The following is a 14,690-nucleotide window of genomic DNA, read 5'->3' on the forward strand; positions in this document are numbered from 1 at the left end:
GGCCCCGCCTGGGCACACAGACATGACCCCTCCCCCTGGATCCCTTTAATGGGATCCCCAGTGTTTGGAGGGGCAGGCGGAGATTACAACCTCCCCTCCATCCAAGACAAAGGATTGCCCCAGAGCTAACAAGCATTCCCCAATCCCTGCTGGGATCCATTAGGGGGCAAACACAGGGTTATTTGGCATGCTTCCTCTCAGAGACATGTATGGCTTTTAGCAGAAAGTGGGAAAATCCACACTCTATCCAATCTGCTTGTGCTACAGTTACAATTTTTTTAAAGGCCTGAGTTTCTAGCTCTCATCGACTCAGTGATATTGGGGAAAGGGAACATTTGATTTGACAATAGAAAGAGGCAAGTAAAAACTTATCATTTTATACCATGATGAATTGCTGTAACAGTTTTGAAACTAACCATTTTATTGTGGCATCAATGCAGGCAAGAGCCTCTTCGTCAAGTGCACCATTATAGGAAAGCATCCATTTTATATTGGAATTATAGATGAGCAGACACTAAAGGAATTGCTGTATTCTCTGGGCAACTGTTCCCTCTGTCCAATTCTGGGCAGACAGGAATCTCAAACGCAGAGCTATCATTTATTCCTCCCCGTCCTCAAATTTTGCTGTTATCTTTGACATTTTCTGCTTGATGCCCCCTTTTCTTTGTTAAACCCTGTGAATCAATGGGCAACATCTAGCTGCAAGATATGACTGTGATCTCCATGCCACTTCAGATTCTTAATTTCCTGCCCGAATTACCTCTTTATCAAATTTTCACATTGGCCCTGCAGCTGTCATCCAAATTAAATACATGTGCTTTCTAATCATGTGATGACATTGTGGGAATAAGAAAAAGGATACTTGCATAACAACACCTGTCAGATGTGTTGAAAAGCCTTGCCTGAAGCCACAGAACAACACCCTTTAGGCAAATCTCAGAAATGCCCTCTTTGTCTAAAATCGCACGTCGCCCTATTAACAGTGGCATGCTCTGGGAAAAAGCGCTCTTCTTTCTGTTCAACATACTGGTCCTCTTAATGTTTTAAGAGACCTTCCAGATCAAGTGAAAATGACTACAAACTTACTGTCAAATAGCAAAGAGAGATGGGGCAAAGATTCCCGAAGGCTTTCACTGGTTGATTTGAGAACACTGAATGTTTTTAGGGGTACATCTATGCTACAAATGGATTTCAGCATTATAGTAGTCTAATTGTTTGTTTATTTATATAAACACTTGTCATTTGCTTTTTACCTCCCATCAGGACCTCCATGGGTCTTCACAATAGTAAAAACACAACATTCAAGAACATTGAAACCAGTACAAAAACAATGATATCGAACCCCAAAGCCAGCAAAAGTTAAAACATACAGTTAAAATCTATTAAACACCTGGTGAAATAACAACATTTCTTCCTCTTGGGAGGGAAAGATCAGTTTTAAGTCTTATTCTTTATGAATTGTGGTGTTGAATAACTGCAAATCACCGTGAGCCAATAAATTGGAGCCAGAATGCTCAAAGGACAAGTGAAGCAATGATATAGGATGGTGAAGCTGCAGGGTTTGGGGGTTTCAAAGGAGACAGGTGGAAATAAATTCACAGATGGAATTGATAATACCTTGAGGACCAGCTCTGGACACTAGTGATATGTGGAAATGCGGGAGAAAGTCATTATTGCCCAAATGGGAACTTGTATATCTCTCCCCATGGGAGATGTGCATCATATGCTTCTCTTTGCAGGGAAGATGCACACGTCCACACTTCAGGTGTTAATGAGATGTGCGAATAGGGGAAACGCAATGGGAAAGCTGGCAATTAAACAGAAGGGGTTGTACAGTGCCTAGCCCCTGCTGGTGCTAAATAAAAGTTAAACAGTAGCAGCAGCGTTCTTCCAGTTTTAATATATAATTGCAAGCTCATTTATCATGAGAGCTAGGGAGAACATCCACAATTCAGAAATGGTGTTTTATACAGAGTGAGGCTGTCATAAAGAACAAACAGTGACTTCAGATTATCAGCAACCTATGAGAAATTACCTTAATGCATGTAAAACCATTAGCTTGTCAAATTCAGTAGTGTCACAAAGTATCCTACAGTTTCCTATGTTTTGGGCAGCCGTTGTCCTTATATTTCTATCTGGGATTCCTTGCTTTGGATTATATACAGTGGTACTTTGGTCTACGAACAGCCCTGTTAATGAACTACATATTCGGTATACAAACTCTGCAAAACCGGAATTGGTGTTCTGGTTAGCGAACTTTACCTCAATCTATGAATGGAAGCCGAACGGTGGAAGGGCACTGCCAGCGGGAGGCCTTAGAAGGGAAAGCGCGCCTCAGTTTAAGAACGGACCTCCGGAACAGATTAAGCTAGTAAACTGAGGTACCCACTGCACTTTGTTTCATAGGCTGGGTAAGTGGCTGCATGTCCTGCCCTCCCACCATGCACATTGAGTAACGTGAGGCAGGTACTCCATGTGGAGGACCAACTTTCAGAGGATAATTGTGTGACTTCCCTGCAAAAGCACTGGAAGAAGAGACTGTGCAAATTTAGTTTATTGCCAGTGCATGCTTCTCTAAGGAGTACCCATTTCACATGTTAAATTATGCTGTAGTGGGGGGGGGGGGACTCAGGCCTACTTTTCACCACATGACTAGGCTTGCCTTAATTAAGACTGTGACCAACTCTCAGTACAGGGGTTGCCAACCCCTTTGGTCCAGTGGGCACATTTAGAATTTGGAGAGGTGTTGTGGGTCCCTGTCACAAAATGGTTCCCGTGAGGGCATGGCATATCACAAGATGAATATTTACTTAGACCTTTTGTGGGTGTCATAAGAGATACCAGAGGTCACACTGGAGCCTGCAGGTGCCACATTGGCAGTCCCTGACTTCATGTAAACAGCTGAGATAAGTACCACCCAACCAGCTTAAGGTATTCAGCCCTCTGAGCTTTTTTCATCCTGCATCAAAAGAGCAATTATGTGAGAGAACATTTTTTGCCATCCACAGTGAAACATGCATCTGATTCTTTTTTTTTACTTGCCCACCGTTGCCATTACCTGTTTTTTGAATTCATAGAGATTATTTTAAGTCTAGAATGACCTACTTAGCTGAAAAGAGGTCTAATTGATTACAATATTTTTAAAATGTTTTTATCTGCCAAGTATAGATTATTCCTCTTTCAGAGACAACAAATATACTGAAAATCATTATTGCACTTACTAAGACACTTGGTACAGTACTGTCTGGAGACACAGATATTGTTTCTGTTAAATAGAAAATGCAATCACCGGATATCACCAGGGCTCGCATATTCAAATGAAAAGCTATGCTTTAGTTCTTAAAGAGAATAACGACATAGCTAAAGGAGATCCTGAATTCCCAAGCTAAATTCCCACTGAGAAGTGAAAGCAGGCTTAGGAGAGGTTTATCTATTTATTACAAGCCACAGTTTAAGCCACAATTATGGTACCAAGTGTTCATCAGAAAAATGGCTTCTAAAAACTACATGTTAGAGGGCAAATATATCCCCCAATGTGACGTATTAAACAGGGTTTACATCCATAAATGTATTTGCCATATTTGCAATTTGCCCTTCCTCAAGGGTGCATACACCGGGTAATCTCTCACTGTTATCCTAAGCTTAGCTGCACTTTATGACCATCATGTCAATGCCGTTAAAAAGGCATTGCCTTGGTGAGTTTTTATTTTCCTTGGTATAAAATCCAAAAGTCCCCAACATATCACAGCAGCCTCATCCCTTTTCTCCACGTCCACCAGCATAAGATAATAGAGAGATGGAATAACGAGTCTGTTCCACCCTGTTTTGGTCTGTGGACATCTCAAATTATCTCCTACCCAGTTTCTGGTCAGATTTTTAAGGATAAATCCAGGAAAATTCTAAAAGATCCTCATATTAAAAAATTAACACCCCCCCAAAAGCCACACCCCCAACACAAATTACTCTGTAAACTATGGCATCACCACATCAGATAAAAAAATATTTTTAATGGTGCAGGAAGCTACAACAGTCCACTTCCTATCTAATTCTATGTACTGTTGGGGGACAGACATTTTGTTGTATGTGCAATGGCCCCCTGTGCATAGAATTAAACAGGAAGTGATGTGCCACAGCTTCCTGCACCATTAAAAAAACGCCTTCTTATGCTATTTGGTAGAGGTTAGAAGCAGGGAAAGGGGAACCAGAATAGCCTCAGTATACCTTATAAGCACAATAGTCAGACCAGTCCTCATAAAGGTTTGTAGATGTGTAACTAAACTGCAGATCTACAGCTCTTCCCAAATACTAGTTCTTTGAGACGAATGAGGGAGGGATGTTCATTGAAAAATCTGGCTTTTATCACAATTCTCTGCTTTTTCCCCAGAAGTAACTAATGCCAGGATGAGGATGCAACATGTGTGGTGTTTTCTTACACATTACAATGGAAAAAAGAGCTAACTCACTACAACAATGTTGTTGTCATTGACATTCCTACAGCAAGTGTAACATGTATTATTATTATTATTATCAGCAACAGCCTGCCTTTTTCTGTGATGGGATTGAAGGTGGTTTACAGAGAAAAACAATCATTTAAAAACAATGAAATATTCATACAATTGAAACCATATACCTATATAAAATCTGTGTAAAAAATACACATGATTACAACAAAAACAGCATTAAAAGCAATCAGTTCCCAAAAGTCTGGTCTTCACCTGCCAGTGGAACGACAACAAGGAGGAAGCCAGTCTAGCTTCCCCAGGGAGAGAGTTCCAAAGTCTGGGAGCAGCTACTGAGAAGGCCATTTTCTGTGTCCCCACCAAGAGTGCCTATGAGAGTGGCAGGACTGAGAGGAGGGCATCCCTGGAACATCTCAAAACCTGAGCAGCTTTGTATTACGGAAGACGGTCTTTCAGATAGCTTGGACCGAAGCCACGTAGGGCTTTATAGGCCACAACCAGCACACATAGCCGGACTCTTAGTTGAACAGAAGCTCCATTAAAAATCAACAGGACTGACTTCAAAGGCAATGTGTTCTGGACTGTGGTGTCTATAAGTTCCCTGCTGAGTTTGGCAGATGTTTTCTGACGCTGCTGACATTGCTTCAAGAGGCCTTGCTGCTGACAACGATTTTTGATAGTGTTTATGGCTGCAGTAATGTATTCTTCTTTCTGCTTCCCTTTCCCCACTTGGTAGCTGACTTTGCACTATACCATGGGAGTCTTTGGATTAGGCTACCTATTTTGAGTCATTAAAAGTAACAACACACCTTGCTGTGCCTTGGCTAAAACTGAAAGACTCTGGACTGAGTTAATGCGCTTGCCGTCTCCCACAACATGCAATGGCAGGCCACCACAAACTTGCTGGCTTTCAACTTGGATAGTTTTCAAAATTGACTGAGCAAATCCATATAGAATAAGGTGTGAGAACAGGATGCTGGGTGGGGTGCCAGCTTGAACAAAATGTGTGTGTGGGGGGGAAAGCCCAGGTAAGCCCCACCTCACAAAATTGATCACAAGACACATGAATCATTTGAATGGCAATGTGCATCAACTTGGGGAGCAGCCCCCTCAAATATTTTATTGGGGCCCCCCAAAGGCACCCATGGTGTTGGCTCCTATGAAGCTGAACTAGATGGGCCTTTGGCCTCATCCAGTAGGTCTGTTCTTGTAGTCACGCAGTCGTCATCAGAAATATACAATAAGCTTTGAGCAATCACACTAAAAACCTATGGAAAACATTATGAGGGCCAACTAAATAATTGCATTACATTTATGAAGGCCATTCAGACGCCACCCAAAGTTAAAATCTGAGAAGAGTTATCCTGGGCTGTAGTGCACTTGGTCTGATCGCAATACAGTGGTGCCCTGCAAGATGAATGCCTCGCAAGACGGAAAACCTGCTAGACGAAAGGGTTTTCCGTTTTGGAGGTGCTTCGCAGGACGAATTTGCTATGGGCTTGCTTTGCAAGACGAAAATGTCTTGCGATTCCTGGGGTTTTTTTTTCGCTCCCTACCCCCTTTTTCTAAGGCACTAAGCTGCTAATAGCCTTTTAGCAGCTAATCCGCTAATCCCTTAAGCCTTTAATAGCCGCTAATAGCCGCTAAACCGCTAATAGCGCTAATCCGCTAATCCGCTAATGGGCTTGCTTCGCAAGATGAAAAAACCGCTAGACGAAGAGACTCACGGAACGGATTCTTTTCGTCTTGCGAGGCACCACTGTATATTCCATGTCTTCCTTAGTTGCCAGCATGAGTTTCTTATTAAGAAGGTATCCTCAGCTTCCTCAGTAGCCAATACAAGGCACTGTTCAGCTTCAGTACCTTTGGTGTGATTTCTCATGGCAGTCTTCCGATTCTAACATTTTAGCTATAACAAAATCCACAGCCAGCAGCATACAGCAGTTTGAACTCAATGCATTGGCAGAGATAACATTAGAATATTAGAAGATTGATTCTCATTGGCGTAAAGGGAAATCCTGCTTCAAAGACCCAACTGATGTCAGCATCCATATTTTACTTCTTCCTATTGAAGGTAGATTTTTGGGTAGGGTTTTTTTGGCTATAGGCATTGGCGTCAGATCACCAATGCTCAACTCTGTGTCCAATTTTGGCCTTTGGGGAACTGAAAGGAGCACAGACATTCTTGTCATACAGGAAGCATGTATATCCTTGACACAAGAGTAGCATTTCTGCAGTATGTCCGTAAATTGTTCCATTTGATCGCTCCTTGGAGGATATAATTGGCATTGACGTAAAAGCAGCTGGGGCCTCTGCCTGGAGCTGTAACATGATTCTCTGTCAAAGTTGTAGTGAACTACTGCCAATCACGCATTAATCTCATAACCTTTTTGGTACATTGCAAAGAGGACCCTCAACCATCAGTTCTGTGCTATATTTCTTTGAAAAAGCACCAAGAATGTAATAACATATGACCATTAGGAAAAAAAAGTCTGCAATCCTAAACACACTGAATAATAATAATAATAATAATAATAATAATTTGTATACCACCCAATACCTGCAGGTCTTAGGGCAGTTCACAGCATAAAATCACAATATAAAAACACAAAATACATAATAAAAACAAAAACAAGAATGCATCCTTCAGAGTCACTCAATTTGTATCAGTACCAGAAGCTCTTCATGGGATCTTCTGCTGAAATTATCAAAAGAAGTGGTCGGTTTCCACTGTACAGCCTGTGAAAGGACAAGTTTCCTCATCCGACACACCGCAAATAGTTCCATCTCCTACATACATTAGATGCCATGGCCTAAAAGTATAAGATTCTTGCTCATTTAAAAACCCCAACCCTATGTAAAGACAGAAAACTGGAAATGCAAGATTCATCCTGGTTGGAACACCATCAACTGAGAAGGGTTTTTAAAAATTATTATTATAAAAACCCAATCCACACCAAATAAGAATTTCGAGAGCAGACTAAATAAAAACTAAATTGCCCCCTTCCCCTTTGAAACATTAATAAGTTGAAGTGGGAACATTAAATAGTTGCTGTTCAAGATCACCCACTCCTTGAGGCTAAAAAGTTTTGTTTGTTTGCTGTTTTAAAAGAAAAATACGGGGAAAGGTCAGAAAAGGTTGAAGTTACACTTACAAAATGACCTGTTTTTTTTTTTGGCCTTTTCCTAACTTAAAATTAAAACTAGTTTAAAATTTCATATTATTGGTGTTTGATACCACAGGACTTGCCCAAAATATATTCTAAGATGCTGGAAGTGCAGTAAGGAAGGGGCTGACTTTATATACATGTGGCAGGTATTGTCTCGCATAGATAGGGATGGCAAATCAGTCGATTTCAGTTTCTCTCTGTTTCAATCCCCACCCCCCAGTCTTATGTTGGGTGAATCTGTCCATTTTGGATTCATAGAATCATACAATTGTGGAGTTGGAAGGGACCTCAGGTTCATCTAGTCCAACCCCCTGTAATGCAGGAATTGTTGTAAAAATAAATTGGTTGTCTCCAGTGGCGTAGCGTGGGTTGTCAGCACCCGGGGCAAGGCAAGTAATTTGCGCCCCCTAACCCGTGGATTTGCGCCCCCTAACCCTAACCCCCAGATGTTGCGCCCGGTGCGGCCGGCCCCCCCTGCACCCCCACGCTACGCCACTGGTTGCCTCTAAATTATTTCTCATCATACCAATTGTGAATGAGTGGTTTTATAAGACTTGGCATTTAGCCATGATGGCTAAATTTATCTGATACACTCTATATGTGTCCTTCATGAACCAGTGATTTAAAATGAACAGCAATACATATAAGGCAGGCATAGGCAAACTCCGACCCGCCAGATATTTGGGACTACAATTCCCATCATCCTTGACCACTGGTCCTGTTAGCTAGGGATGATGGGAATTGTAGTCCCAAACATCGGGAGAGCCAGAGGTTGCCTATGCGTGATATAAGGCAATCTTGTTGCTGTTCTAAAATGTTAGATTTACAATAATATTTGATGCAATGACATATATTTATTTGTGCTTCCACTGCATGTTTGTTTTGAGCGTATGACCTTATGGGATTTGTTTGTACACATTTTCTAATACTCCTTTTTCCAATGATAAGAGAATTACACTGATAAATATCTACACACCATGATATATCTACAATTGCCCCCCTTCCATAATAATTTTTCCAAAAATCCTCAAATAGTAGTCATTTCTCTATCAGCACATTCATACTGTGACCCTGTCTCCATTTAATAGAGTTAATTTATAGAATTAATATATATGTATAGACTCGTATGGGGGAATATTCACATTTGCTTGGCTTATATTTCTTTTTAAAAAATAACACCGTTTAGCTAAAGCTATTTTTTGGTCATCTGCATACTATCCCTTGCTTTTTCCTGTAGGACTAATTGCAGTCATTAACAGTCCTTAACAGGTTTACCATACCCATTGAGCCTATCACCCATCTCCTACTACCCCTCTGAGAAAAACTCCACCTCACCCTCCCACTATTATATAAGGGTCTAAGGTGTCTAAGGTGCTACTGGACAATTTTTTTATTTTTATTTCGACTGTGTCAGACCAACATGGCTACCTACCTAAATCTGGATTCCTAAGTTGTTCATGCCAAGATGTAAAATATTCACATTTGCTTTGTGTTTTTTCCTTTTCATTCACTTTATTTTGAATTCCTTTCTGAGATAACCGAGTAACTATTGAAACATAATCTTTTTAAGATGAAAAAAAGACTACATGTATTGAACTTTTGCAACCATGCCACCTGTTTATATTAGAATAAACTATTGGAGATTGCATTTAAAGAAACAGACAGAAGGGCTACATGCAAAATGTGAAGCGTCTGCCATATGACCAATTTAACTCTGTGCATTAGTTTTTCAAACTGAAAATTCTCTGATTACTGGGTTTATTTTTCATTCACCCTATGTTCCAGACACCAGTTTATACTGCTGATGAAGGAGAGTTGAAATCAGCAGTTTCACTAGTTTATGGTAGGTGAGGATCACATATACTGCACTGTGTCAGTATCTGTGTTGTGGTGGCAGGGATATGGAAGTTATGCTGCAGCAAAGGAATGTATTTTAATTAAGAGGATCCTTTTTATGGACAATCGAAGGTAGTGTTTCCCAAACTTGGGTCTCCTGCGGTTCTTGGACTACAACTCCCATCATCCCTAGCTAACATGACCAGTGATCATGGATGATGGGAACTGTAGTCCAAAAACAGCTGGAGACCCATGTTTGGGAAACACTGATCTAAGGTACAGTTGCAAATCAGTTTGCTCAAAAACAATGCTGCAGTCAAACAAACAAAACCAGTGGTGCCAGTTCAGTGATTTCCTATTAGCATGGCAGAGCTAATAAGTGCATTGATCTCCTCTGCCTGTTTGATCTATTCTTTGGGCCTATGAATTGAAATGAATGAGCCTGTATATGCAAAATCTCCATGTGTGTATTAGAGGAACTTCATCAGGATGCTTTTCTACCTGTTCCTTTTTGGGGGTTTTCAAGGGGCATTGGGGAAAATCAGCCACACTATACTTACAAGGAATGTCAATGTCCTTTAATAGTGGAAGCATAAACTAAAAGATCACCCAGTTTTATGGTGCTGAAGAATTCATGAACCTCCTTGGTGATGCTGGTGAACTGCTTTAGCATATGTGTTCATCTTGTATTGCTGCACGTTTCTTAATTTGGAACCCAGCACTTAAAGACATCTTGAACTTTGTCACAGCAGAGCCTACACTCTCTGACCTGTGACAAGATGTCCTGGATACAGATGGCCTTAATTTAGCAGCACACATAATGGTGAAGTATTCTGATCTTACTGAAATTTGTAAAGAGCAAGGGGCCAAAAGGTTATTCCCTTATGCTATTTCTGTTTCTTTACATTACAGTGCAAAGGAAGTTGAGAAAGAAGGCCAGCCTTTCATGCCAATGTGTTGGTAAATTGCTGGTTTCCCCCATTTACTGATATAGAGACTTGCTGTATATATTAGCATAATAAATAATACTTTATTTAGCTCTGATGCTGCCCCTTGGCTGAAGAACAAGGTAAAATACATTAAAGAAATAAATGAATAAATAAATATGCAGCCACGGGACGGGATCCAAATAACTTGTTCTGTAAGTGCAAGGTGCACTTGCACAACAGAACTTTCCACTCTCCTTCCCTTAAATTTGCTTGCTACATCGAACCACACTTGCCATTTTAATGCTCATTCACCCAGTTTGGAGAGATGCCACTGGACCACCTGGCAACCTCTTTTTGTTTTCACCACCCTGAACAGTTTGGTGTTATCAGCAAACTTGGCCTCCTCACTGCTGACCATTTATGAACAAGTTAAAAAGCATAGGTCCCCACACCAATCTCTGGGGGAACTGTCTAGTTCAGCACCCTATTTCCCCCTCAGTGCTCAAGTGGATGAATGGATCACTCTGATCCATTTAGGAGGGGTTGCAGGTGGTGCTGCAGCTTCAGCTCCTGAGCACACCCAGCCTCAGCAGAGGAGAACACAGGGTTGAAAGTGTTGTTATGTATTGACAAAGCACTCGCTTACATCAGCTCCTATGGTGCAACGATCACATGCTCCGCTCCTGCTAAATGCTCCTGAGCATCTCCTTCTTCAGGCCTGTGCTCCAGTCTAATAGTTGGAGCAACAGTGTATCATGCCTCCTCCAGCACACTTAAACCCCTCTTCTGACATGGTGCATGCAAGCAACCAATAACTTCTCCTGCGCAGTATCTCCAGCTGCTCCTGTCATTTTAAGCTCCTGTGGACATTGGAAACAATGGGGGAGAGGACAAAGTAGATTCTACAGCAGGCATAGGCAAACTCCGGCCCTCCAGATGTTTGTGACTACAATTCCCATAATCCCTAGCTAACAGGAGCAGTGGTCAGGGATGATGGGAATTGTAGTCCCAAACATCTGGAGGGCTGGAGTTTGCCTATGCCTGTTCTACAGGCCCAATACTCTCTAGAACTGTCTCTTCCACCTTCCCTACATCTTCCCCCGCCTCATCCTCTTCCATCTTTGGCTACCCAGCCTCTTCCTCCTCCCCCTGCCTCATGGGGGCACAGAACCCCACAGATTACTGGCCCCTTCCCCTAGATCACCCTCTTGCTCCTCTGCCCACCTTTCAGACACCTGTCTGTCCCTGACATGTCGAGGACACTGGGGTTTCCCTTTCGATATAAATAGGTACGATGTGACTGGGATTCCAGAGGAAGTCAAGGAAGCCAGGTAGACTGACTCAGTCTGCAAATATAATTTCTCTCTTGTGGAAGTAAACTTTTTTTTTGCTTGGGGTTCATGACACATCCCCTTATGCAAGTAAACTCTTTGGATTCTTCATTTCCAGGAAAGTCATAGCAGCTCCCACCCTTCTGAGTCTCTGTGCTAATAATGTCCCACCGTTGGGCTCATGGAAACACAGCTACCTGTGTGTCGTGCTGTTGGTGAATCATATTTCTATTAATATATAATAATAATACTCAGACATATTTTGAGAGTTTGATGGGTTTCATGTCTCAGGTTTCCTAGTGCATTCATATCTGTGTTGATATTTAAACTGATGGCTTCCAGGCTCAGAGCTCACACATTCTTAGCCACTCTATCAGCTCTAGCAATGTAGGAAGCTGCATTACACCGGGTCAGATGACTGGCCCATCTCTTCCAGTACGTTCTCCTCTGATTGGAAGACGCTCTCCAGGGTCACACAAAGGGAGCATGATGGTAGTTAGAAAGAAAAAAGGCAAAGTTGAGAGTTGACTTATGTGAGCTAGAAGGTAGAAGCTGATCCTTAAAATGCAAATGTATTATTATTATTATTATTAGAATTAGAATTTATATACTGCCCTATACCTGGGGGTCTCAGGGCAGTTCACAGAATAAAATCAAGATATAAAACCACAAAATACAAAAACCAACCAACCAATAACTCCCCTCCCCAAACCACATTTTAAAAGGGCATAGGATGTAAACCAGATCAACCAAAGGCCTGGTTAAAAAGAAACGTTTTTGCCCGACACCTAAAGGTGTATAATGAAGGCGCCAGGCGAACTTCCCTGGGGAGAGCATTCCATAGATGGGGAGTCACTGCAGAGAAAGCCCGTTCTCGTGTTGCCACCATCCGGACCTCTTGAGGAGGAGGCACACAAAGAAGGGCCTCAGAAGATGATCTCAGGCTCTTGGTAGGTTCATATGGAAAGAGGCAGTCCTTGAGGTATTGCAGTCCTGGGCCATTTAAGGCTTTATTGGTCAAAACTAGTGCTTTGAATTGGGTTCAGAAACCAATTGGTAGCCAGTGCAGTCGGACCAGGATCGGTGTAATATGTTCAAACCGTCTTGATCAACTAGCAGCAGGTGATAAATAGCTTCAAACTGAGTGGCTCATTACCCCAAGGGCCATCTAATCCAACCCCTACACTGCAGGAATCTCAGCATTGTAGGGGGCTGGACTAGATGACCCTCAGGGTCCCATCCAAAGAGGTTTGTTCTTCACCAACCAACCAAAAGTCAGGAGTGTCAGTGCCAGATGCTCTCCTGGTGGGAGGTGCCAGTTGCAGAGAAGGAGCTTTCACGTGCCACCACTCCCTTAACTTCACATTGTGGTGGAACTCTGCATGGGAACGATCTGCACCATTTAGCTTGACATATTTATGCAAAAGAAACCTGAAGCCAAATACTAATTCCCATTTGTATGTTAGGTCTGCCCACATCGCGAGGCTGTTTCCACCTTTGGTCTGACAGGAGCATCAAATAATTAACCGGGACCTTCATTTAAAAGAAGAATTCTAGTTACAGTAATGGAAAAAATGAATATGGCAATGTGGCCAATATGATAAGAATTCGGAAAGCACTTTGTTCAGGTAACGTCCTAAATAGATAGTGATAATAGTTGTACATTATCCCATGGAGACTTTGCATACCATCAAATTGCAAAGCTGCAGTAAAATATCCAAAAAATAAAAATGCATATACAGCAATGTTGAAGGAAAGTTTCTCTCTCGCACCCCCCCCCCACTGCTCTGTTCTCCACATGATCCAAAAATGCTGAGTTTCACTTGGGTGTTTAGGTGCTCCAGGTGATATATGCTGAAGTCAGTATTTACTATTTCAATTAACAGAACCTCCCAGTGTTGGAATAACAGGTTGCTCAAATCAGCTTGGTATTAGGTTTTGTTTTGCTTTTAGTCAGCAGCTTTAAGGAAAATAAATATCAAATGGCGTTCGAAAGAAAAAACCTTTATCAATACTTGCAGGCAAACATGTCTAAGAACCCAAGAATCTGCCTCCTGCTAAACCAGACCATTGGTCCATAAAGCTCAGTGTTGTTGTCTGCACTGAACTGTCTGCTCTATCCCTTGATTGTAAAAAACTCTCTACGCAGCTTACAAAAATATAAGGTAGGTTGCTGAAATTATTGATAAAAACTGTTAAAATCAAATATTTAAAAGTAATCAGAAGATTATTAAAACCAACAACAGCCAAGGAGGAATAAAATGCCTGCAGCTTCTACATTTCTGGATTGTGTTGTTGTTGTTGTTGTTTAGTCGTTTAGTCATGTCCGACTCTTGGTTACCCCATGGACCAGAGCACGCCAGGCATTCCTGTCTTCCACTGCCTCCTGCAGTTTGGTCAGACTCACGCTGGTAGCTTCGAGAACACTGTCAAACCACCTCGTCTTCTGTCGTCCCCTTTTCCTTGTGCCCTCCATCTTTCCCAACATCGGGGTCTTTTCCAGGGAGTCTTCTCTTCTCATGAGGTGGCCAAAGTATTGGAGCCTCAGCTTCAGGATCTGTCCTTCCAGTGAGCACTCAGGGCTGATATCCTTAAGAATGGATAGGTTTGATCTTCTTGCAATCCATGGGACTCTCAAGAGTCTCCTCCAGCACCATAATTCAAAAGCATCAATTCTTTGGCGATCAGCCTTCTTTATGGTCCAGCTCTCACTGCCATACATCACTACTGGGAAAACCATAGCTTTAACTATACGGACCTTTGTTGGCAAGATGACATCACATTTCTGGATAGGATTGCCTAAACAAAAAATGCTTTAAGCAGGCACTGAAAAGACAGTCATGGTGCCAGCCTGATGTCAATCGGCAGGGAGTTCCAAAGTATTGCTGCTGCCACACCGAAAGGTCAATTTCATACAAGTGCAGAATGAATAATATGCAGCACCTGTGACAATGCAGAGAAAAG

General features: G+C 41.9%; 1 long non-coding RNA gene across 1 annotated transcript in view; it reads right to left on the bottom strand.

Annotated features, from left to right (window-relative positions):
* The window catches only part of LOC310682362, a 599,763-nt gene that overhangs the window by 243,594 nt on the left and 341,479 nt on the right, over positions 1-14,690 (bottom strand). The window lies entirely within an intron of this gene.

This window comes from Podarcis tiliguerta (genome assembly GCF_965153285.1).
Source record: "Podarcis tiliguerta genome assembly, chromosome: 1".
NCBI lineage: Eukaryota > Metazoa > Chordata > Lepidosauria > Squamata > Lacertidae > Podarcis > Podarcis tiliguerta.